At 40.8% G+C, this 24,151-nt stretch overlaps 1 protein-coding gene across 2 annotated transcripts in view; it reads right to left on the bottom strand.

The window, feature by feature from the left end:
- Positions 1 to 24,151, bottom strand: part of LIMA1 (LIM domain and actin binding 1) — a 108,020-nt gene that overhangs the window by 82,992 nt on the left and 877 nt on the right. The window lies entirely within an intron of this gene.

The following is a 24,151-nucleotide window of genomic DNA, read 5'->3' as shown; positions in this document are numbered from 1 at the left end:
CTTGATCTCTTGACCTCGTGATCTGCCCACCTCGGCCCCCCAAAGTGCTGGGATTACAGGTGTGAGTCACCGCGCCCAGCCCTATAAAAATTTTATAAACTATAAATTCATACTGATATTTCTGACTCCAATCCAGCATCACAAGGTTCATTCTAGTATTCCCTCTTGGCTTATTTATAACTTCTTTCTCTGATAGTAAAAAGCCTAACCCCACAGAACTTTGATTTCTGAAAAGAGATCTAGAATCTCTAAAATTATGCCATAACCAGCTTCTCCTCCCATGATACACTGTATATTTTTTTCACTCCATTTGAAATGTTATCCCGTACTCAACCTACTCACCTTAAAAGACTCAAGTGAAAGAACACACATAGCCCTTTTCCAAACTGCCCTAGCCCTATTCCTAATCAGCATAAGTCAATCCCCCTGCCTTATAATAATTTCATAATTCCTACTCAATAGCAAGATATTTGAAGTCAGAGGACAGATCTACTTTGTCTTTTAACCTTCTGACATCTAGTATTTAATACATTGCTTTCTAAATAGAAAGAACTCTATAAATACGCCTTCCATAAAATTACACATAGCTTTAAGTTTTATCTGAAACACAATTAGTACAGAAACTGAATGCTTATCCTGCAGTCCCAAGACTAGTTATGAGGAAGCATATATTTTTCAGAACTGTGAATTACCCAGTAATTTTAGCTTATTCAAACTCTCATATAAACTCACAATATAAAAAAAGGAACCACTAAATAACATCAAATGTTATACATAAAAAGCTCACTACTCTATTATTCAGAAACATGATGATAGACAAGTCTGCAGGCATGTTAGAATAATCACTGCTACTGTTCTTGGAAGAGCTTCAGGTATGTGTAGAAACATGAATCTAGACAATAGGACAATTGTAACATTGACCAAATTCCCAGGGGTCAACAAGAATGTAAATGTTTACATCAGGACAGACTCACTTCAATAATATTTGATCTCTTTATTGCCTTTTAAAGGATATTTTGTGCCTTCAAAAACACTAAGACCCAGAGCAAAAGCAACAAAAATGAGGCTGTGTAATTGAGAATAAATTCCACTTTTCTCTTTTCTTGCAGAATCATCTTTTCCTACCTCCACTCTTACTCCCAGGAATCAATAAAGAGTCAGTCTCTCTCCCTTCTCTGAGCGAGCTCACTTACTCTCAACTCATCAAAAGTCACTTATTCCACATGATTCCCAAAGCTGGATCCTAAGGCCTAACTTTCCTGGCTTCCACTCCTAGAGTTTCTTTTTTTTTTTTTTTTTTAGACAGAGTTTCACGCTTGTTGCCCACGCTGGAGTGCAATGTCACAATCTTGGCTCACTGCAACTTCCGCCTCCTGGGTTCAAGTGATTCTCCTGCCTCAGCCTTCCGAGTAGCTGGGATTACAGGTGCTCACCACCATACCTGGCTAAGTTTTTGTATTTTTAGTAGAGACGAGGTTTCACCATGTTGGCCAGGCTGGTCTCGAACTCCTGACCTCTAGTGAGCCACCCACCTTGGCCTCCCAAAGTGCTGGGATTAGAGGCGTGAGCCACCACGCCCAGCCCAGTCCTAGAATTTCTACTCCATGCTGGATAGTTTCATATGTCCAATATGCAACATAACATAACCCAAATCATATGTATTATCCTTTCTTAACCTCTACTCTTCAAATTAAGTTCATTTAATTACAAATCATTTTTCTCCAAAGAATTGGTATATGAATTTTTGCTTCTATCAAATAAAATAACACATAACATAGTATAACAAAATGTACACAAAGTTTGAAGTTAAAAGGAGAACTTACAGGTTCTCACTGGGCCTCTAATTGTGGTGACATGTGCAAATTTCTTTACTTCTCTGAGGCATATACCATTACCTACCCTAGCTAGTCAAAAATTCTATATAAAATGCCTAACACAGGGACACATTTTGGAAAGAAAATAGCAAGAGGCTAAGGGCATGGGGCATGGATTAGAATCTAGCTGTTGAGATCTCTCACCACGAACACTAGCTGAGTGATCTTGGGCAAGTTATTAAACTCTGAGTTTCCTCATCTATAAATTGAGGATAAAAGAAACTCCTTCACTGCGGCAAGAATTAAACAAGTTCTTAAGTGTCAAGTACGTACAACTCTACCTAGCACCCAATAAGAGCTTAAGAAGTCATTTATTGGCCGGGCGCAGTGGTTCACCCCTGTAATCCCAACACTTTGGGAGGCCGAGGTGGGCGGATCACGAGGTTAGGAGATCGAGACCATCCTGGCTAACATGGTGAAACCCCAACTCTACTAAAAATAAAAAAAAAATTAGCCGGGTGTGATGGCGGGCGCCTGTGGTCCCAGCTACCCGGGAGGCTGAGGCAGGAGAATGGTGTGAACCCGGGAGGCGGAGCTTGCAGTGAGCCGAGATCGCGCCACTGCACTCTAGCCTGGGCGACAGAGCAAGACTCCGTCTCAAAAAAAAAAAAAAAAAGAAGTCATTTATTTACTTATTTACTTATCAATAAATGCTATTTTACCCCTCTCCCTGCTTTTTTTGTCTTTTGCTTTTCTGACATCTAGTGTATACATATATATATATATATATATATATATATATTTTTTTTTTTTTTTTTTTTTTTTTTTTTTTGAGATGCAGCCTCGCTCTGTCGCCCAGGCTGGAGGGCAGTGGCGTGATCTCGGCTCACTGCAAGCTCTGCCTCCCGGGTTCACGTCATTCTCCTGCCTCAGCCTCCCGAGTAGCTGGGACTACAGGTGCCCGCCACTACGCCCAGCTAATTTTTTGTATTTTTCAGTAGAGATGGGTTTCACCGTGTTAGCCAGGATGGTCTCCATCTCCTGACCTCGTGATCTGCCCACCACGACCTCCCCAAGTGCTGGGATTACAGGCGTGATAATGTATTGCTTTCTAAATAGAAGGAACTCTATAAATGCAGCTTGAATAAAATTGGACAAAGCTTTGCACATATGGATTTTGCACAAGCTTTTCCTCACATCTTTAGGTATGCTCAAGTTATTTCTTGATGCAAGCCATTCTCTGAGCACACTACTCCCCCCGAGGACACTGCTACCCTCTGTCTGAAAATGCTTGAGCCTCCCTGGCCTTCTGCTATGGGTCCCAGCTTGGGTGACACTTTGTTCCAGATGCCTTCCCTGACCCCTCAAGCTTGGGCTAAAAGGTTCCCTGTAAGTTCTCAAAGTATTAGACCTATCCCTACCTGATCAGATGGTAATTTTTTTTCTGAGACAAGGTCTCACTCTTATCTCCCAGGCTGGAGCGCAGTGGTGTGATCATAATTATTGCAGCCTCGAACTCCTGGGCTCAAGCGATCCTCCCAGCTCAACCTCCCAAAGTGCTGGGATTACAGGTGTGAGTCACTGTGCCTGGCTCACACTGTAATTTTTTAAAATCACACTGTATTTTAACTTGCAGAACAGTGCCTGACACATGGGGGGCACTCAAGTATTTGTTAATGAAGAGAGGGATCCCAGGCATCTGAAATAATTTTTTGGATTCAGCTATTTTTAGAGACTAGTGTTTTTGGGGAAAAGAAATCAAACAATAGAGTAGGTTGTATATGTTTATTCCAAAATAAATCATTCCAAGGTATGGGAAACCAGTGGAGATAGCCATCAAAAAAATGGTCTCCAGTATTCTATTAAGGTAGAATAAAACTGAAACCCATCAATATTGTTTTAGTTAACTCCTTCTACTGAGATAATTTAGGTGTTTTCTTATAAATGCTAATGAATTACTATTTGGCTCTACAGGTAACAAAGCCAAATAGTAATTTTAGAAACCAAAAGGAAGATGAGAAATAAAGGGGGAAAAACACTTAATTCAGTTGGTCACAAATTTGAGTGTACATAGAATCACTTAGGAAACTTGTATACAATACTGATTTTTCAGGTCCCATCCCATGATTCTGATTCATTAGGTCCGGAGAAGGGCTCAAAAAACCCACATTTTAATAAGAAGAACGTTGAAGCAACTCTAGTGTCAGAGGTTCCCTCATCAAATGCTGGAAAACACTGAATTAAAGGGTTTAAGGCTGGGCACAGTGGCTCATGCCTGTAATCTTAGCACTTTGGGAGGCTGAGGAGACAGGACCGCTTAAGGCCAAAAGTTCCAGACCAGCCTAGGCAATATGGCAAGACCTGTTCTCTGCCAAAAAATAAAATAAAGTAAAATAAAATAAAATAAAATAAAAATTAACTGGGCACGGTGGTGCATGCCTGTGATCCTTGCTACTTGGCTGAAACAGGAGGATCACTTGAGCCCAGGAGGTCAAGGCTGCAGTGGGCCATGATCACACCATTGCACTCCAGCCTGGGCAACAGAGCAAGACTCTGACTCAAAAATAAGTAAGTAAAGGGTTTAAGACCTACATGTATTCTAAGAAAAATGGAAAGACAGCAACATAAAATATTTTTTATATTGCCCACTTCAATTTCATGTTGCCATTCAAATTTGACAGTGTAAGGAAAATGGCTGCTCTTTAAAAGTACACTGAGGTTTGGACAAAAATGAATCTGAGACACTGCACTGATTAATTCAATCTGCCTAATTTGATGCCCATCATCTAGGTTCACCTAGTACTTCTCTGTCCAGACGGCACAAAATCATTGTGTTAAAACAATGACTCATGATAATAAAATTGAGTTATTCTCATTCTTTTTTTCCTCTAGCCAGGTTTGTTGCTGAATTTAAAATGCTGCTTGAGAAAGATAAGAAGGTTAAAAAATAGAAACTATTTTATTTTTATCTACTGAATAAGAGGGCAACTATAATTTACTGAGAGGTCAAAGTTAAAGCAGGGAGCCAACAGGCTTGTGCTCTCATCTTGAATCTGCCACTAATTAGTGGTATGGCCATGAACAAGCCACTTCTCTGGGTCCTCTTTCTTCTTGTGCAAATGAAGGGGTTAAAATAGCCTAGTGTTTTTCTAGCTGCAGGTCACAATTAGTGAGTTGTAAAAGCAACTTGAGCGATCAGAACCAACATGTTTGTTTTGATGAAAAAGAACAGAATGCAATCGAAAATGTCAAAGTGCATCAGACATAGTACAGGTAGATTTTTTTTAAAGTTTTTGTTTCAGTTATTTCTATGTGTATAAACTGAGTAGGAATGTAAAATATTTCTTATTGTGGGGTATAGTTAAAATATAGTTTGACAAGTGTTAGCGAGGACGTGGAGAAACTGGAACCGTTATACACTGCTGGTGGGAATGTAAAATGGTGCAGCCACTTTGGAAAACAGTCTGGTGGTTCCTCAAAAGATTAAACACAGAGTTACCATGGGATCCAGCAATTCCATTCCTCTGTGCGTGTGTGTGTGTGTGTGTCTGTATATATATATATATATATACTCAAGAGAAATGAAAACACATGTCCACACAGAACTTGTACACTAATGTTCGTCAACTGATGAAAGGATGAACAAAATGTGGTATACCCATACAAGGGAATATTATTCGGCTATAAAGAGTAATGTAGTGCTGACACATGCTACAACATGGATGAACCTTGAAAATATTAAGCTAAGTCACAGAAGCCAGCCACAAAAGACCATTTACTGTATGATTACATTTATGTGAAAGGTCCAGAACAGGAAAATCTATAGAGACAGAAAAAGAATTAGTGGTTGCCTGGGACTGGCAGTATGAAGACAAGGAACTGACTGCTGATGGGTATGAGTTTTCTCTGGAAGGTGATAAAATGTTGTAAAACTGATTATGGTGATGGCTGCACAACTGTGTGACCATATTAAAACCGCTGAACTGAGCATTTTAAATAGGTGAATTGTATGGTATATAATTTTTCAATAAAACTTTATAATTTTTAAATGATGACTTGAAAATCATTAGACTAGATGACAGATGATCACTGAGGTCCCTGAGAATTCTCATGTGGCCCCCCCAGGGCTCACCTTGCCCACCCTTACCCCATGACCCTCTGGAGGCAGGACAGTAGAATGGAAATACCAGCTGGTTCCAATTCCCATTCTAGTGCTTACCAGATGCATGGCAACCTCTCTGTACTTTACTTTCCTTCTATGTAAAAGGAAGATGATAAATCTGCCTTATGGGGTTGTTTTAAACTAAAGGAGACAATAAATGTAAAACAGTGCCCAGCACATTGCTTGAGGTCAGAGGCAGATCTTGTCAGTCTTTGCATGCTTCAGAGTCTAAGCCACATTCAATAAACATTATTCTAAAGGTTCAGATACTAGAACTCCTATTTGGGTTTAGCTTATTTTATGTGTCATATAGACTTAACAAGGTTTAGATCAATAAGGCTGTGATTAAAAATAATTCATGGCCAGGCACAGTGGCTCACACCTGTAATCCTAACACTTCGGGAGGCTGAGATGGGAGAATCACTTGAGTCCAGAGTTCAAGATCAGCCTGGGCATGATGGTGAGACTCCACCTCTACAAAAAATTTTAATAATTAGCCAGGTGTGGTGGTGGCTGCCTGTGGTTCCAGCTACTTGACAGGCTGAAGTGGGAAGATTGCCTGAGCCTAGGAGATTGAGGCTGCAGTGAGCTGTGATGGTGCCACCGCATTCCAGCCTGGGCAACAGAGTGAGACCCATCTCAAAAAAAAAAATAATAATAAAATAAAAAATGTTACATATTCTTCAGCTGTTTGACTTTTTAGCTTGAAAGTTGCTGTCATTATTTAAAACATGGCTGGCCAGGGCGGTGGCTCATGCCTGTAATCCCAGCACTTTGGGAGGCCAAGGTGGGCAGATCACCTGAGGTCAGGAGTTCGAGACCAGTCTGACCAACATGGAGAAACCCCATCTCTACTAAAAATACAAAATTAGCCGGGCGTGGTGGCGCATGCCTGTAATCCCAGCTACTTGGGAGGCTGAGGCAGGAGAATTGCTTGAACCAGGAAGGTGGAGGTTGTGGTGAGCCAAGATCACACCATTGCACTCCAGCCTGGGCAACAAGAACAAAATTCCATCTCAAAAAAAAAAAAATTGCTCATCACTATATAATGGAAGTAGTAACATTAGTTTTGAAGAGAAATTGTTTCTTTAAAATATCAACATTTTTATTTCATAATTATTAGAAAAACTACCCATTTTTTAAAAATGTTTGTTTTGAGCACTATGACCAATTATTTTCTGTAGTTTTTATTCAAAAGTCAAATTAAACACAAATCACTTTTTTAGTATAAATATAACTTAGTGAATTATAAAAAGGATAAGTCCAAATACAAGCTGGCCTTTGTAAGGTTCTTGTGCAATGTAAATTTTTTAAATCTTTAATTAGGTCAGGTGGTTTTCAAAAAAAAAACTTCAGTAGCCATGGTGGAATCCACAAACATCCTTCCCATCTCCACACAGCACCACCCTTCCTTATCCTCCTCCTTCCCATGGGGAACCTTCTTCTGCAGTTCTCAACAAGCCTACTGAACCAGAGCTGCCACTTCCTTCACTGTCTAGGCTCCTCGGTCAGTGACTGGCCAAGGATGGGCCTGCTCCATATAAACAATGCTGTGGAAATACACAATGTAAGAAGTAGAAGTCCCTGCCAGCTCTTGTCTGCCCTCCCCCCAAACCAATTCTACTTCTCAAAGGTAACCTCTGTCAAAGTCTGGAGCATAAACTTTCTGATATTACCTATACAATAATAATTGCCACCACAAAGCACTATGTGTCAGTCACTGTACTAAGCACTCTACATATGTTATCTCAGTTTACCCTTGCAACAAGTCATGAGGTAGGTACCATCAGGATGCCTATTTTACAGATGAGAAAACTGAGGCACAGAGAAATTGACACACAACATGCATAAATACAAACATGTTTTAGAAATACAATGGTTTCATGTTAATGTGCTGTTCAGCAATTATTTATTTCCTCTTGGACATCTTCCCACCTCAGGGCATACAGATCTATCTCAATCTTTCAGTACTTCATAATATTTCATTCTGTAATAGTTTAAAACCTATTTAACAAGGCCCCTGTGGATGAACATGTAGGTTGCTTTTGCTTCTTCACTGTTATGAATAAGAATGGAACGAACATGCTTGTACTATTGCCTACCTGGGGCGGGGTGCATCTACGGCATAAATTCCTAGAAGGAGCATTTCTAGTTTAAAAGGCCTATGTATTAAATTTTTAAATAGATATTCTGAGATTTCCCTCAAAAAAGTCACATCCATTTATATTTGAATCTTTCCCCACATTCTTGTCAGTAATAAGCATTATTTTTATTTTTTCCAATCTGATAGGAGATGTGTGAAAATGGTACATTATTGTTTTAGTTTTCACTCCTTTAATCATGAGTGAGGTTGAGCATATTTTCAAATATGTGTTGGCCACTCAATACATTTACTTTTTTTTTATTCTGAGACAGAGTCTCACTCTGTCACCCAGGCTGGAGTGCAGTGGCCTGATCTTGGCTCACTGCAGCCTCTGCCTCCTGGGTTCCAGTGATTCTCCTGCCTTAGCCTCCTGAGTAGCTGGGATTACAGGGGCGTGCCACCACGCCCAGCTAATTTTTTTATTTTTATTATTATTTTTTGAGACAGAGTCTAGCTCTGTCGCCCAGGCTGGAGTGCAGTGGCGCAATCTCGGCTCACTGCAAGCTCCATCTCCCGGGTTCACGCCATTCTTCTGCCTCAGCCTCCCGAGTAGCTGGGACTACAGGCATCCCCCACAATGTCCAGCTAATTTTATATGTATTTTTAGTAGAGATGGGGTTTCACCGTGTTAGCCAGGATGGTCTCGATCTGCTGACCTCGTGATCCACCTGCCTTGGCCTCCCAAAGTGCTGGGATTACAGGCGTGAGCCACCGCACCCGGTCACGCCCAGCTAATTTTTGTATTTTTTTTTAGAGATAGGGTTTCACCATGTTGGCCAGGCTGGTCTCGAACTCCTGACCTCAGATGATCCACCCTCCTTGGCCTCCCAAAGTGCTGGGATTACAGGTGTGAATCACCGTGGCCCCTGGCCACATTTACTTTTTTTTTTTTGAGACAGAGTCTTGCTCTGTTGCCAGGCTGGAGTGCAGTGGTGCAATTTTGGCTCACTACAACCTCCCTTCCTGGGTTCAAGCAATTCTCCTGCCTCAGCCTCCTGAGTAGTTGGGACTACAGGTGCATGCCACCACACCCAGCGAATTTTTGTATTTTTAGTAGTGACGGGGTTTCACCATGTTGGCCAGGATGGTTTTGATCTCTTGACCTTGTGATCCACCTGCCTCGGCCTCCCAAAGTGCTGGGATTACAGGCATGAGCCACCACACCCAGCCTGCCTATATTTTCTTTTGGTGAAGAATGAGGTCTCACTATGTTGCCCAGGCTGGCCTCAAACTCCTAGCCTCAACCTATCTCTCACTTCTGCCTCCCTAACTGCTGGGGTTACAGGCGTAAGCCACCGTGCCCGGCCACATTTTTTTTTTAACGTCATTTATAAATTGTTTATTATCTCTACAACTTAATTACTTTTTTTTAAATTATACAAGGACTTTCAGAATATCATGTGTAACTCCTTGTACAATTGGATTTGCCTCTCACAGCAGCTGTCCTTTCCTAGTGTCTGATTCTTATCCAGATCTCATTAATATTCTTTCCAAACAAAAATGCTGCTTGACTATACAGATGAGTTCCTCGTTTCTGCGGGGTTCCCTTTTGCAGGACACCCACCCCTGACTGCTCATTAATATTCTAAGCAGAGCACAGCCCTGTAAGAAGCCTGACTGACACTGACAGCCCAGGCATTGAGAGAGGATCACTGCTGCTACCCTCCACCACCCAGTCTAGTGCTTTCAGATAAGGGTGGTACTCTGAGTATCAGGATCACCTATGGAATCTGAACCTCTCATATGGAGTCCAAACATGTTAATTTTTGCAGACCCAGACCCTAAATGCTCACCATCTGGACAGATAATGTCAGAATCAGGTACAAGTTTGAACCCCTTGAGCATAAGCCTGAGGATTGGTTATTGAGTACTGGCCATATGCCAGGTGCTTTACATGTTATCTCATTCCATTTGATCTTATTCACTTAATTCTTACACTGCCATGAAGCAATTTTTATTATTATTATTATTGTAAGAGACAGCGTCTTGCTATGTTGCCCAGGCTCATCTTGAACTCCTGGGCTCAAGCGATCCTCCCGCCTTGGCCTCCCAAAGTGCCGGGATTATAGGCATGAGCCACCGCACCGGGTCAGCAAATACTTATTATTCTCATTTTACAGAGGAAGAAACTAAGGCTCTAGAAATGTTCAATAACTTGCTCAAGGTCACAGAGCTAATAACTGATAGAACTAGGATTTGAAACAATCCCACAGACCGTAATGTCCATGTTCTAACGACATATTACAAACCACATCTTCCTGGTATTTAGGGGCTGTCTGGACTGGTCTTATCCTTTAAGAGTCTTGAAACTAGGAAAGTTAAAGGCTGGGCCAGATGCCCCAGCCTGTTCCACATCTAAGCCAACTCTGCCCAAGGCTCCTTTTGGCTCAAGTCTACGTATTGAGTCTACCACACACTTACTGGGTAACATGAGGAAAATTACTCTAAGCCTTAGTTTCATCATCACTAAAATGTTCTCTTAGCACATTGCTAAAATAAGTACTTGATAATGATAGCAGTGGTGGTAATAAAAATACCTAACATTTATTGACCATTTACCATGTGTCAGATACTGTCTTAATTGTTTTGCATATATAACTTATTTAATCTTCACAGTAACACACTCAGAATTATTACCGACTCACTTTATGTAAGTGTATTATTGAATAATATTCAGATGAAGAAACTGAGGCCCAAAGAAGTTAAATAAATGTTAGCTCTTTTCATTTTTTAGGAGGTTGGCCTGGAAACAAAATGATCTGCAGCACGGAAAATAAACCAGAAAAGCAGTTCTAGTGTACATATTTCAGGGTCAGCTTATTTCTGTTAAATCACCAATAAAAAGAGAATATCTCTAATGTAATAATCTCTGAGAAACTGATGGTTACTACCAGGAACACCAGATCTGATCAAAGACCTGACACCATTTCTCTGCACCATGAAGTCTAAATCGGTAAAAGTTATATCTCTTAAGGATAAAATTTTAGGACCGGGCGCAGTGGCTCATGCCTGTAATCTCAGCACTTTGGGAAGCCGAGGCGGGAGGATCACCTGAGGTCACGAGTTTGAGACCAGCTGACCAACATGGAGAAACCCCGTCTCTACTAAAAATACAAAAAATTAGCCGGGTGTGGTGGCGCATGTCTGTAATCCCAACTACTTGGGAGGCTAAGGCAGGAGAATCACCTGAACCTGGGAGGCAGGGGTTGCAGTGAACTGAGATCACACCATTGCACTCCAACCTGGGCAACAAGAGCAAAACTCCGTCAAAAAAATAAAAAAAATTTAAAAAGGCTAGGCACGGTGGCTTATGACTGTAATCTCAACACTCTGGGAGGCCAAGGTGGGCGGATCACCTGAGGTCAGGAGTTCAAGACCAGCCTGACCAATGTGGAGAAACCCCGTCTCTACTAAAAATACAAAATTAGCCAGGCGTGGTAGCACGTGCCTGTAATTCCAGCTACTCGGGAAGGCTGAGGCAGGAGAATCTCTTGAACCCGTGTGGCAGAAGTTGCGGTGAGCCGAGATTGCGCCATTGTACTCTACCCTGGGCAACAAGAGTGAAACTCTGTCAAAAAAAAAAAAAAAAAAAAAAAAAAGGGATAAAATTTTAGGTATTATCAACACATCAACACCTCTGCAAGAACTCTAAGTTGGGCCAGGCACAGTGGCTCACACCTGTAATCCCAGCACTCTGGGAGACCAAGGAGGATAGATTGCTTGAGTTCAGGAGTTCAAGACCAGCCTGGGAAAAACGGCAAAACCCCATCTCTACAAAAAGTACAAACAAATAAGTTAGCCAGGTGTGGTGGCTTGAGCCTGTAATCCCAGCTACTCAGAAAGCTGAGGTGGGAGGATTGCTTCAGCCTTGGAGGTGGAGGTTGCAGTGAATCCAGATCACGCCACTGCACTCCAGCCTGGGCAACAGAGTGAGACCCTATCTCAAAAAAAAAAAAAAAAAAAAAAAAAAGAACTCTATGTTGAAGAGAACATAACTATAACCTTCCCACAGGGCTTCTATTACCTTATTCATTTGTGTGAATATCTTATCTTCTTGTGCTTATGAACCCCAAATTAGTTTTTTACATAATTGTGGTAATCTTCACATATCTTATTTAGACAGGTAAAAAAGAGTAACCCCAGTTACAGCCTTTGAAAACTGACTTTGGGCGCCTGTAATCCCAGCACTTTGGGAGGCCGAGGTGGGCGGATCACGAGGTCAGGAGATCAAGACCATCCTGGCTAACACAGTGAAACCCCGTCTCTACTAAAAACACAAAAAATTAGCCGGGCGTGGTGGTGGGTGCCTATGGTCCCAATTACTCGGGAGGCTGAGGCAGGAGAATGGCATGAACCCAGGAGGCGGAGCTTGCAGTGAGCCGAGATCGTGCCACTGCACTCCAGCCTGGGCAACAGAGCGAGACTCCGTCTCAAAACAAACAAACAAACAAACAAACAAACAAACAAACAAAAAACTGACTTTGGGCCAGGTGCTGTGGCTTACGCCTGTAATCCCAGCACTTTGGGAGGCCAAGGTGGGAGGATCGCTTGAGCCCAGGAGTTTGAGGCTGCAGTGAGCCGTGACTATGCCACTGCACTCCAGCCTCGGCGACAGGGCAAGACTCTATCTTGAAAAACAAAAACAACTGACTTTGGTCTAAAATTTGTAGGTCATGAAGAACCACCCAAGAACTTTCCTAATCTTTTTTTTCCCTTTAAATTAAAAAATTACCAGATCAAATTCAAGTCTAACTCCACCTCTCTCCCAATTAATAAAATTTGTTATTTGCTCATTTGGTTCCTTCCCTCCCCGTCCCAGCTGATCATTAACTTATTCTAAGGGCAAACATAATCCAACGAAGTGAGGTTTTCTTATTTTTCCAGTAGTTTTTTTTCACACATAGTAAGAAAAATCTCTTTCAGTAAGTAGAAAAACAGATCATTAAGTCACTAGCTTCAAACTTAAGGTAAAGAGTAGAGAAAAACATAGCTAATTAGAAAAAGAATGTGGAAATTTACAATTGACCAAGACCATCACGACAAAGCACAGACTTCCTCTGAACAACATATTTCTCCTTTAACCTTTGTACCTTTCCATACTTTAACATCAGATGTACTGAATACCAGTGCCTGGAACATGTAGGGGCTCAATAAATATCTGTTATATGAATGAAAAACAGTGTTACACTAGTACTGAATTGCCACACATCTCAGCAAAGGCCCACCTACATAACTGAAAATCTGCCGAGAAACTACATGCTCACAAGTCTTGCCAATTACATGCTTAATTAAGGCAAAATAGTTCATTAAGGAGTCTTCTTTACAATCTCAAAGCAAAAGAAACACATACGCTTATTTTAGGAAGGCTCCTTCTGTTAAAGATATAACCTTCTTAAAGCAGCCCTTTGTCCTTAATAACTAATCAAGTTTTCTCCAAATACAGGGCTTCTTAGTTTCACTTCTGGACATTTCCAGGAAGGGCCTGGCTTCCATTCTTATCTGAAATTTTAGATGATGTGCTTTTTTTCAGGACTTGCTCAATCTGAAGAGTCAGTTCAGATCAGTTTAACCAATACCTTCAAGCAGGAGAATTAAAATGGATTTACTAAAAAGTGACTCTTCTCTAGGCAAGTTCTCTAACCCTTCCTTTCTTTAAAAGAGAAGCTGGCCGGGCACGGTGGCTCATTCCTATAATCCCAGCACTTTGGGAGACCGAGGCAGGCGGATCACCTGAGGTCGGGAGTTCGAGATCAGCCTGACCAACACAGAGAAACGCCGTCTGTACCAAAAATACAAAAATATTAGCCGGGCATGGTGGTGCATGCCTGTAATTCCAGCTACTCGGGAGGCTGAGGCAGGAGAATTGCTTGAACCCGGGAGGCGGAGGTTGCAGTGAGCCGAGCTCGTGCCATTGCATTCCAGCCTGGGCAACAAGAGCGAAACTCCGTCTCAAAAAAAAAAAAAAAATCTGAGCAGCTACCACATAACAATGCCTTAATAAAGGACAAGCATCACTGAGGCTGATCACATAAAGATGTACCAAATCACACCGCCACACAAGTGATAAAATTTGGCTACTTATCTGGACCAGTGTTAGGTATCTTATTAAGAATTGGTTATAGGGCCGGGCGTGGTGGCTCATGCCTGTAATCCCAGCACTTTGGGAGGCCGAGGCAGGCAGATCACGAGGTCAGGAGATCGAGACCATCCTGGCTAACATGGTGAAACCCCTTCTCTGCTAAAAAAAAAAATACAAAAAATTAGCCGGGCGTTGTGGCGGGCACCTGTAGTCCCAGCTACTCGGGAGGCTAAGGCAGGAGAATGGCGTGAACCCAGGAGGTGGAGCTTGCAGTGAGCAGAGATCACACTACTGCACTCTAGCCTGGACAACAGAGCGAGACACTGTCTCAAAAAAAAAAAAAAGAATTGGTTATAAACATTTTTTTTTAAGAGGGAGCCTTACTCTCTCTCCCAGGCTAATTTTTGTAATTTTAGTAGAGACGGAGTTTTGCCATGTTAGCCAGGCTGGTCTCGAACTCCTGACCTCAAGTGATCCACCAGCCTTGGCCTCCTAAAGTGCTGGGATTACAGGCGTGAGCCACCACACCTGGCCTGGTTATAAACATATTAATGTTACTGTTTCAATTGAATTTTAATGATTAGCTTCTAAAAGCTACATTTAATTCGGGACTGTAGAAAATAGTTATTGAGAGGCATTTGCTGGGTAGTGGTCTTTCAGTTGGCAGGGGAAAGATCATCACTGTCTTTGGACCTCAATTTCTTCATCTCAAAAACAGGTATTGATTCACACAGGCTGGTTATGAGGACTAAATGAAAGGATAAAAGCAAAAGTACTTTGAAAACTGTCAGCTACTCTACAAAGCATTATTTTAAATAAAACTTCAAGCCAGCATTAAGAAAAAAATGGAATTAAAAAAGACTAACCAATGAAAAGAAATAGAAATTAGAACTAATTCATTATAATGTCTGGTTCAACTAGATGTTAATAAGAAACCTTTTGTTTAAAGCTGTTGCTGAAAATCTTTCTAATCAGTACACTGTCCTATTTCAGAGCATGTGTTAATAGTAAGTATAATGAAAATCATTTCATTTTTTCTTGAAGATTCTAGATAGCTTTCTAATTTTTCTCCTAGAGAATGAAAACAGAAGAAAACTTCTGGTTGTTTGTGGATTCCAGTAATTGGGTTTTAGTTTTGCCACACTGGCTTTTGAAAATGTAATAGGAGTTGATAGACTAGTATAATCCAGAGTAACAACCTGGGCAGTAGATGGCTATAGTGGTAGGAAAATAGTGGCCTGGATCCTGGAAACACCTTGGAAAACTTGCACTCAGATGGAACTTAATCCTGGTTGTCACAGTATCCAAACTTTTGTCCTGCTACCTTCCGAACTCCTCAGAGACTGCTACCTGATTTGAACCCAGATGGACCAACCTCAGCTGTTGTCCAGTTAAAAAAAATACAACACTTTGGATTGCAAAACAAAACAAGACTTGTCCAAATGAAAAGTCCACCTTCAAGGCTTATTCACTCATTCAACAAATATTTATTTAGCATTTACCAAGTCTTTGGCAGTGTTCCAAGTGCTGAAGATATAATGTTAAAAATGACAGACAAGGCCGAGCGCGATGGCTCACGCCTGTAATCCCAGCACTTTGAGAGGCCAAGGCAGGCGGATAATGAGGTCGAGAGATGCAGACCATCCTGGCCAACATGGTGAAATCCTGTCGCTACCAAAAATAAAAAATTTAGCTGGGTGTGGTGGCGGGCGCCTGGAGTCCCAGCTACTTGGGAGGCTGAAGCAGGAGACTCTTGAACCTGGGAGATGGAGTTTGCAGTGAGTCAAGATCGTGCCATTCCACTCCACCCTCGGTGACAGAGTGAGGCTCCATCTCAAAAAAAAAAAAAGACAGACATGGTCTCTACTCTCATGAAATTTCCATTCCACTGGAGAAGCCGGACAATTAAAGACTGTGACTAGTGGTGTGAAGGAAACACAAAAAGAGTAACTGGAGTTGTGGTAGGAACAGGGACACGAACAGCTTCCTTAGGCAGTGATCAGGGAAGGCCTCATTGAGTGAATGACATTTGAACTGAAACCTGAATGATGGGGAGAACATATGCAGCCAGCAAGGTGAAGACAATAGATGGGGGAGTTTTCCAGGCAGAGGAAAGCAAATGCAAAGGCCCTGAGGAAGGAATAATAGAGCTAGGAAGTGAGTGAGAAGTATGTGATGACAAAGAGATGAGTAGTAGTCAGATTAAATATGGATTAATAACAATACTAAAGGATTTTAATTTTATTCTATGTGTGATACAAAGCCAAACATTATTATATAAAAGTGTGTTTGCAAGATCAGATATGTTTCAGGTACTAAATGAGTACTTTGGCCAGGTGCAGTGGCTCATGCCTATAATCCCAGCACTTTGGGAAGCTGAGGTGGGCGGATCACTTGAGGCCAGGAGTTCTAGATCAGCCTGGCCAACATGGTGAAACCCTGTCTCTACTAATAATACAAAAAAAAAAAAATAATTAGCCAGGCGTGGTGGCGCGTGCCTGTAGTCCCAGCTACTCCGGAGTTCTGAGGCATGAGAATCACCTGAACCCAGGAGGTGGGGGTTGCAGTGAGCTGAGATTGTGCCATTGCACTCCAACCTGGGACAGAATGAAACTGTGTCTCAAAATAATAAAATAAAATAAGTGAGTTCTTAATTGTTTATATGTGCATAATGGCCACAAAATGAAAAGGAAGGGAAAGGTTCTCATACCTAAAAGGCTTGTAATCTTACAAGGAAGCAATAATTTATAAATAGTGACAACATTAAGTAAGAAATGAAGCAAAAATCAAGCGTTAAGTATAAAGACTGGGGAGGGAGCCACTGATTCAAGTAGAAGAAATTAGAAAAGGCTTTTTTTTGTTAAAAAAATTTAAAAAGGTAGCATTTGATTTGGGCTCTTAAGGAAAAGGATTTCAACAAGAGGGTGGGGAAGGGGAGGAGCATGAGGCTGTGGGAACTGCATGAGCAAAGGCACAGAGGCAGGAAAGAACTGGGCAGGTCCAGGAAACAGAGAATTATTGTAGGGTCACAGTGCCAGGTGGGTGGGTAGTGTTGTGGGAGATAAGCCTAAAAGAATAGGCTGTCAGAGTGGGGGTGTGGGTGTCTTGAAGAGCATGTCAGAAAGTTAGACTGAATTTACTTAGGCATTGTCTCCCCTTAAGTTTGTATATAAATCTCTTGAGGTACTTGATAAACTTCAGGTTCCCAGGCCCATCCCTCAGACACACTGATCTGCAGGTCTAGGTGGGACCTGAGACTCTACCTTTTTAACCACTGCCAGGTAATTCTAACACAGGCAATTAAAGGAACCATATTTTGAAAATCAGTGCTTTTTTTTTTTAATGACAACTCTGATAACTTTTCTGCAAGGGAAAAACTGAAGCCAACTCTAAGGATTACTCAAGGACTCAAGGACTCCGGCAAAAAACTAAAAGGGGAATCTGAATTAGAAGACTGATTAAAGAACTCTTATCACTCCTGGGGCAGAATCAGCCAAACTTGGGGATTGATTAAATGTGGGTGGAGAAAAGTATTAAAGTGGTAAGTACAACCTCAAGCTTTCTCCTTAGTGAAACTGGGTGTACGCAGATGCGTGGCGTACAGGGACTATCCACATAGCCTAACAGGTAGCTGGAAATACAGATCTGGAGCTCAGATGTACAAAGGCATTAAACATATTGGTTTGGTACTTCAAAGTAAGTTCAATACAAATTAAAGAATTAAATATAAAGTGTAAAACAGTAAAAATCAGAAGGAAATGAAAGTGAGTATTTAACCAATCTCTGGATGGTGAAGGCCTTCTAAACATCAGAGCACCAGAAGAAATCTCAAATTTAAAAATCCAGGCTGGGTGCGGTGGCTCACGCCTGTAATTGTAACACTTTGGAAGGCCGAGGCTGGCAGATTACCTGGGTCAGGAGTTCAAGACCAGCCTGGCCAATACGGAGAAACCCTGTCTCTACTAAAAATACAAAAATTAGCTAGGCGTGGTGGCATGTGCCTGTAATCCCAGCTACTTGGGAGGCTGAGGCACGAGAATCACTTGAACCCTGGAGGCGGCGGCTAGAGTGAGCCGGGATTGTGCCACTGCACGCCAGCCTGGGTGACTGAGTGACACCCTGTCTCAAAAAAAAAAAAAATCTATAGATAAGTAATAATATACTATATACAAAATTAAAAGGCAAACTGGTTAAATATTTGACCACAGGACAAAAAATTAATATTCTTAGAAGAGTTTATACAAATCACAAAGAAAAACACTAAGAATGGTTCTGTATGAAGTAGAAGAAGTTGTTAAATAACTTGCCTTGGAGACGTACACCCTCTAGTCACAAAATGAGACATTTTTCACATACATTGTAGATAATGGAGTTTTGTGGCACAGGTCAGCAGGGCTTCTGTGATTTTATCTTACCAGTTTCCAAGTGTCAATCTATGGGAATGCCTAAAAAAATACCAATCTTTTTGACTTTTTTTTTCTTTTCTTCCCCCAACCCCCACAGCAAGAACCCCATTCAATTTTTTTTTTATACTTCTATTTTCCTGAAAGTTAAAGGGCACAAACAAATTAAGCTGTCCCCAGGCTCCCCTTACTACTCCGGTGGACACTGCCTTTACTGCATCCAATCTTTCCTCAAGGCTCTATATATCTAAAATTAGGTGAAAGGTTAGAGATGAGACAGAAAGTAATTCCAGAATGTCTAGTGAACAGTAGTAGCTCCAAAGGCGTCCTTTCAGCACAGAGGTTGTCCAGTCTTGGGGATCAAAAGCCCAACCCTCTCATTTTACAGATGAGGCTCTGAGTCAATGAATCAATGACTTGTCCAAGATCACCTGATTGGCTGATGACAACATTAAGTTGGGAATCCTGACTCTCAAACAGCACCCTTTCCATTCTGTAGTACTGCTTCATTGATCACAAGCTCTGGCCCCTCAAAACAATGGGCATTTATAACACCACAATTCCAACTTCTGTATACTTTCCACTTTATCACTCCACTCACTCTATTTGGTCTAATAAAAGCCTGTGCTTCCCCCACAAAACACTCCAAATAAAAGAATACCAAACAAAAAACCAACATAATTAAAATGTTAACGCCCAAATAAAAATGGGAATGGGATTAACCCAGACATAATTCACAGAAGAAACAGAAATGAATGTATGAAAAATGTTCTTTCTCACTAGCAAAGAAATACAAATTAATTCATTTCTGCCTATCAAATTAGTAAAGATTAAAAAATAATATTCGGGCCAGGTGCGGTGGCTCATGCTGTAATCCCAGCACTTTGGGAGGCTGAGGTGGGCAGATCTCCTGAGGTCAGGAGTTTGAGGTCAGCCTGATCAACAGGGTGAAACCCTGTCTCTACTGAAAAACACAAAAATTAGCCAGACTGGCTGGGCGAGGTGGCTCATGCCTGTAATCCCAGCACTTTGGGAGGCCGAGGCGGGCGGATCACGAGGTCAGGAGATTGAGACCATCCTAGCTAACACGGTGAAACCCCATCTCTACTAAAAATAAAAAAAAAAAATAGCCAGGTGTGGTGGCGGGCACCTGTAGTCCCAGCTACTCAGGAGTCTGAGGCAGGAGAATGGCATGAACCCGGGACACGGAGCTTGCAGTGAGCAGAGATCGTGCCACTGCACTCCAGCCTGGGCGACAGAGCGAGACTCCATCTCAAAAATCATAATAATAATAATATTCAATGTTACCAAGGCTGCACTAAGATAGGCACTCACAATCACTGCAGTTGAGAATGTTAATTAGTCTAATCTTTACAAAAAGCAATTTGGGAGCAGGTTTAATATTTTTAAATTTTCACACTCCTTGACCTGGTAATTCAACCTCTGGGAATCTAACCTAAGGAAATAATGAGTCATTTGCACAAAGATTTATGCATAAATCTGTTCTCAATTGTTTTCATTTAATGTAAAACCAAAACACAAATAAATTATGCAACCTCAATATAATAAATTATTAAATAGATTACAATGGAGATTAAATATCCATTTAAATGTTTTCAAAAATTTTGATGCTATGAAAAATAATATAAAGCAAAAAAAGCAGACACAAAACTATATCTAGTGCAACAGTATGAGTTCAATTACCTTTGTGTTTATGTGAGTGTGTGTATATCAAAGAAAACAAAACCACTGAAAGGAAATATATCAAATGATAGATCTCTCTGGAACAGACTATGGAATATGGGTTATTTTGTCTTCTTTATAATTTGTTTTTTCCACATTTTCTTTTTTTCTTTTCGATATGGAGTCTTGCTTTGTCACCCAGGCTGGAGTGCAGTGGCATGAGCTTGGCTCTCTGCAACCTCTGCCTCCTGGGTTCAAGGGATTCTCCCGCTTCAGCCTCCTTAGTAGCTGGGACTACAGGCATGCGCCACCATGACCAGCTAATTTTTGTATTTTTAGTAGAGATGGGGTTTCACAATGTTGGCCAGGCTGGTCTCGAACTCCTGACCTCAAGTGATCACCCGCCTCAGCCTCCCAAAGTGCTGGGATTACAGGCATGAGCCATCACACCCAGCCTGTTTTTTCCACATTTTCTATAATAAACATATATGGTTTTTATTTTATAATAATATAAATATCTATAATTTTTATTTTTAAATGTGTTGGCATATATGAAAATAAAACAAGAATTATATATACAATATGAAAAAAGTTTTTTAAAAAGATAAATTTTCAGGCCACTTACATGGAGGTGATAGTGGAAGTCATGGAAAGAAATCAGATTATAAAGGGAGAAAGTATAGTGAGAATAGGAAGCTGAGCAGGGCTATGGTGAACCCGGCATTTAAGGGGCAAAAAGACTGAGTTAATGGAGTATGGGAGTAAGTGGTTAGATTAGAAAATGGAGAACCAGATAGTAGTCATGTCAAGAAAAGCAAATGAAAGGAAGAACTAGACAAGTTGTTCACTTGGTCAATTATTGCCAAGGGGTAAGGACCATTAGACAGAAACCACTGGATACTATGCATGGACAGACAGCTTTCCTGTAGTGCTGGAAGCCAAATTTTTGCTCAGACGCCAAATCTGAGCAAATGTTACCTGTTTAGTAAAACTGACTATGAAATAAAGAAGTCCCGGGGCATTAGCTTGAATTTCAGTTTATGGAGAAAAAGAAGATTGTGGAAATCTAAAACTAAGTAAAGCGGATATTGGGACTAATTTATGGGTAATGAAACAAAAATGGCAACACTTTGTGCAAGACAAAACATATTTGAAGGACTGTAAAGTTTTCCATATCACAAGCTCTGTTACAGAATAATTAAGGGGGAAAATAGATCCACACTTGTTATCAGAAGTACAAAAAAGTTGCATCTTTTTTTCCCCTAAAGATGAAAGTTCTTAGTTTCAGGGTAGTAGTATTTTTTTTTTTTTTTTTTTTTTTTTTTTTTTTTGAGACGGAGTCTCACTCTGTCACGCAGGCTGGAGTGCAGTGGCGCGATCTCGGCTCACTGCAAGCTCCGCCTCCCGGGTTCACGCCATTCTCCCGCCTCAGCCTCCCGAGTAGCTGGGACTACAGGCGCCCACTACCACGCCCGGCTAATTTTTTGTATTTTTAGTAGAGACGGGGTTTCACCATGTTAGCTAGGATGGTCTCGATCTCCTGACCTCGTGATCCGCCCGCCTCGGCCTCCCAAAGTGCTGGGATTACAGGCGTGAGCCACCGCGCCCGGCCCAGGGTAGTAGTATTAAGAAATTATTTAAAAGAAAATCAAAAGAATGTAAAATTTTCATGGTATCATGTTAACTTCTTATGAGTGGACACAGGAAGTCTCTAGAAAGTTTTCACGTGTCAAGAAATCATCTGACATGCTGAATAATGGATTGCTTGTTAGGTCAAACTCCATCCTTTTTATGAAAAGAGGTCTTCAGTAGCACAATAATTTGACTGAGTCTTGAGGACTCTGCACCCAGCTTCAGAATAAACTCATCAGTATGGTCCTACCTTATCATCCACCATAGAATCTCAACTCCATAATCATTAAGTAGAAACTACTTCATTTACAACCACTGGTTTGTTAATAACCTGAAGAGGCTGTGTTAAGTAACCTCACCTGGAGATTACTGTATGCAATCTAAAATGAAGTACCTTAATTTTCTATCAAAAAACATACAGTGAAAGACAATAGCAAACTTAAAAAACAATTGCCTTTTCTAATGGAAATTACTGACTTAGGACTCAAGTTATACATTTTCCTATCTGCAGAAAGGGTACAATTCTAATCTAAAAGTCATCTATCTAATAGTGTATGGAATTAAGAATGCCTGAAACTAGTTTCACTGTCAATTTAAATAATAAATTCTTCCAATTTGTGGTTAGGTGCCCTATTATGCCAAAGATGTCTAATGAACTCCCACACTCTCAATATTCTTTTGTGTCTGTGTGTGTGTCTTTGATAAATTTTTTTGGTACGAGGGCTCTAAGTTAATTGCAGTTAACTGGTGAAAAATACCAGAGAAAATATAAGAATTTGAAACCTGAAGAAACACTAGTCAAAATTATACTTAAAAACATTTTTCCCCACCCACCTATCTACCCTGTCTTCCCCACCCAAGAAAAAAAGAAAGAGAAAAACATTTTGAGGGCATCTCAGCAGGAAAAAGTATCCCCTGTCACCAACATGTGAATTGTTTTAGCTTCTGAAGCTTTCTTTTAGAATTATTAGGTTGAAATTTAGCCCCACCTTTAACCAGAGTCTGGAACAAAGCTTGAGTGTACCAAGTTAAAGAAAGTTATACAATGAGGTAATTTTTACAAAATGGCACTCCTTTGCTAATGTTGCCAATATACTGTTCTCTTCCCAGGGACTACCTGCTAACAACACTTCCCAGCCCAATACAGAATAGTGGAAACAGATCCAACTATTTACTAAATGCCACATTAACAACAGGGTCTAATCCCATTTTCCATAGGCCATAGAATTGGAGGAAGAGAGGGTAAGAAATATGAAAGTGATACAAACACATAGATTGAAGAGAATCACTCATTATTACTCAGAGGTTTTTGTTTTTAAGGAAAAGCAGAAGAGAGAATTAAAAAACAAAACAAAACACCTATATTCCCTATGCTCCTACAGTACCTGGGGCTGACCTCTAGTATAGAAATGACCTCACTAATACCATAAATTGTATGTGGATCTGTCCAACCCATTTGATTTTAAGTTCTTTTAGGGTAAAGACGTTTGGCACTTTGAATCTACAGTAGGACTGACATGAAAGGCACTCAATATTTTGTCCAAAGAATGAAATAAGTTCCTAAACTAATTACCTACTACATTATATGTTGTTCTATCAATGCAAAACAAGAAAACATATATGAACACACACTTTTTTTTGCCTTCTTTCACGCCAACTCTATAATTTTTTGAAGATCTATCTAAAACGTGATCATCCTGCACCCTGGTTATACCTCCACAGGAACTTAGAACATGTTGTTAGGGGTCATGTTCTTTTGTGTCTACATCATACCTCAGAAGAAAGGATTGGTGTTATTTCATGGTTCCTGAAATATTTAGCATTTGTGAATAGTATTGGTAACTAAGCAGATAAAAGGTACTGTGTGAAACCATTTAAATCAAGAGCAAAAGAAAGAATACTTAATGCAAAAGAAAACCTCTCCCCAAAATGGGCATTGCCTTAAAAACTGATAACTCCCTAAGTACCTTTGACTAACCTGAAAAGTCAAGTCAATTGAACCATCTGGATTAGGCAGATCTGGATTAGGCAGACTTATCTTTTATTTTTATTTATTTATTTATTTTTTTGTAGAGACAAGGGTCTCGCTAAGTTGCCTTGGCTGGTCTCAAACACCTGGGCTCAAGCGATCCTCCCGCCTCAGTTTCCCAAAGTGTTGGGATTATAGGCGTGAGCCACTGCGCCCGTCCAAGGCAGACTTTTGAAAGCTGGAGTTAGGTGCAAGACAATAGTAGT

Source organism: Gorilla gorilla, chromosome 10 (genome assembly GCF_029281585.2).
Source record: "Gorilla gorilla gorilla isolate KB3781 chromosome 10, NHGRI_mGorGor1-v2.1_pri, whole genome shotgun sequence".
NCBI lineage: Eukaryota > Metazoa > Chordata > Mammalia > Primates > Hominidae > Gorilla > Gorilla gorilla.
The sequence above is the reverse complement of the archived record's forward strand: the minus strand, read 5'-3'. Positions and strand labels throughout refer to the sequence as shown.